Source organism: Megalopta genalis, unplaced genomic scaffold, assembly GCF_051020955.1.
Source record: "Megalopta genalis isolate 19385.01 unplaced genomic scaffold, iyMegGena1_principal scaffold0027, whole genome shotgun sequence".
NCBI lineage: Eukaryota > Metazoa > Arthropoda > Insecta > Hymenoptera > Halictidae > Megalopta > Megalopta genalis.
In genome coordinates, this window is record NW_027476097.1 from 370,001 (window position 1) to 372,500 (window position 2,500).

Genomic DNA, 2,500 nt, shown 5'->3' on the forward strand with positions numbered 1-2,500 from the left:
TCTTGTTGTTCATGTTGTTCTTCTTGTTCTTGTTATTCTTTTTGTCCTTGTTGTTCTTGCTGTTGTTGTTCCCGTTGTTCTTGTTGTTCTTGTTGTTGTTGTTGTTGTTCTTGTTGTTCACGTTGTTGTGGTTCTGGTAGATGTTGTTGTTCTTGTTCTTGTTGTTCTTGTTGTTCTTGTTGTTCTTGTTGCTCTTGTTGTTCTTGTTGTTCCTGTTGTTCTTGTTCTTCTTGTTGTTGTTGTTGTTGTTCATCTTGTTGTTGTTCTTGCTGTTCGTGTTCTTGTTGCTCTTGTTGTTCTTGTTGTTCTAGTTGTTCTTGTTGTTCTTGTTGTTCTTCTTGTTCTTGTTGTTCTTGTTGTTCTTGTTGTTCTTGTTGTTCTTGTTGTTCTCGTTGTTCTTGTTGTTCTTGTTGTTCTTGTTGCTCTTGTTGTTCTTGTTGTTCCTGTTGTTCCTGTTGTTCTTGTTGTTCTTGTTGTTCTTGTCGTTCTTGTTCTTGTTGTACTTGTTGTTGTTGTTCTTGTTGTTCTGGTTGTTGTTGCTCTTGTTGTTCATGTTGCTGTTGTTCTTGTTGTTCTTCTTGTTCCTGTTGTTCTTGTTGTTCTTGTTGTTCTTGTCGTTCTTGTTCTTGTTGTACTTGTTGTTGTTGTTCTTGTTGTTCTGGTTGTTGTTGCTCTTGTTGTTCATGTTGCTGTTGTTCTTGTTGATCCTGTTGTACTTGTTCTTGTTGTTCTTGTTGTTCTTGTTGTTCTTGTTGTTCTTGTTGTTCTTGATGTTCTTGTTGTTCTTGTTGTTTTTGTTGTTCTTGTTGTTCTTGTTGTTCTTGTTGTTCTTGTTGTTCTTGTTGTTCTTGTTGTTCTTGTTGTTCTTGTTGTTCTTGTTGTTCTTGTTGTTCTTGTTGTTCTTGTTCTTGTTGTTCTTGTTCTTGTTGTTCTTGTTTTTCTTGTTGTTCTTGTTGTTCTTGTTGTTCTTGTTGTTCTTGTTGTTCTTGTTGTTCTTGTTGTTCTTGTTGTTCTTGTTGTTCTTGTTGTTCTTGTTGTTCTTGTTGTTCTTGTTGTTCTTGTTGTTCTTGTTGTTCTTGTTGTTCTTGTTATTCTTTTTGTCCTTGTTGTTCTTGCTGTTGTTGTTCCCGTAGTTCTTGTTCTTGTTGTTCTTGTTGCTCTTGTTGTTCTTGTTGTTCCTGTTGTTCTTGTTCTAATTGTTGTTGTTGTTGTTGTTCTTGTTGTTGTTGTTGTTCTTGCTGCTTTTGTTGCTCTTGTTGTTCTCATTGTTTCCGTTATTCTCGTTGTTCTCGTTGTTCTCGTTGTTCTTGTTGTTCTTTTTGTTATTGTTGTCCCTGTTGTTGTTGTTGCTGTTGTTGTTCTTGTTGTTCATGTTGTTGTTGTTCTGGTTGATGTTGTTGTTCTTGTTCTTGTTTTTCTTGTTGTGCTTGTTGTTCTTTTTGTTCTTGTTGTTATTGTTGCTCTTGTTGCTCTTGTTGTTCATGTTGTTCTTCTTGTACTTGTTATTCTTTTTGTCCTTGTTGTTCTTGCAGTTGTTGTTCCCGTTGTTCTTGTTCTTGTTGTTCTTGTTGCTCTTGTTGTTCTTGTTGTTCTTGTTCTTCTTGTTGTTGTTCTTGTTGTTCTTGTTGTTCTTGTTGTTCTTGTTGTTCTTGTTGTACTTGTTGTTCTTGTTGTTCTTGTTGTTCTTGTTGTTCTTGTTGTTCTTGTTGTACTTGTTGTTCTTGTTGTTCTTGCTGTTCTTGTCGTTCTTGTTGTTCTTGTTGGTCTTGTTGTTCTTGTTGTTCTTGTTGTTCTTGTTGTTCCTGTTGTTCTTGTTGTTCCTGTTGTACTTGTTGTTCTTGTTGTTCTCGTTGTTCTCGTTGTTCTTGTTGTTCTTGTTGTTCTTGTTGTTCTTGTTGTTCTTGTTGTTCTTGTTGTTCTTGTTGTTCTTGTTGTTCTTGTTGTTCTTGTTGTTCTTGTTGTTCTTGTTGTTCTTGTTGCTCTTGTTGATCTTGTTGCTCTTGTTGCTCTTGTTGCTCTTGTTGCTCTTGTTGCTCTTCATGTTCTTGTTGCTCTTGTTGCTGTTGTTGCTCTTGTTGCTGTTGTGGTTGTTGTTGTTCTAGTTGTTCTTGTTGTTGTTGTTCTGGTTGTTCTTGTTGTTCTTGTTGTTCCGGTTGTTCCTGTTGTTGTTCTTGTTGTTCTTGTTGTTGTTGTTCTTATTTTTGTTGTTGTTGTTTTTCTCGCTGTTCTTGTTCTTGTTGTTCTTGTTGTTGTTGTTGTTCTTGTTGTTGTTGTTGTTGTTGTTGTTCTTGTTGTTCTTGTTGTTCTTGTTGTTCTTGTTGTTCTTGTTGTTCTTGTTGTTCTTGTTGTTCTTGTTGTTCTTGTTGTTCTTGTTGTTCTTGTTGTTCTTGTTGTTCTTGTTGTTCTTGTTGTTCTTGTTGTTCTTGTTGTTCTTGTTGTTCTTGTTGTTCTTGTTGTTCTTGTTGTTCTTGTTGTTCTTGTTGTTCTTGTTGTTCTTGTT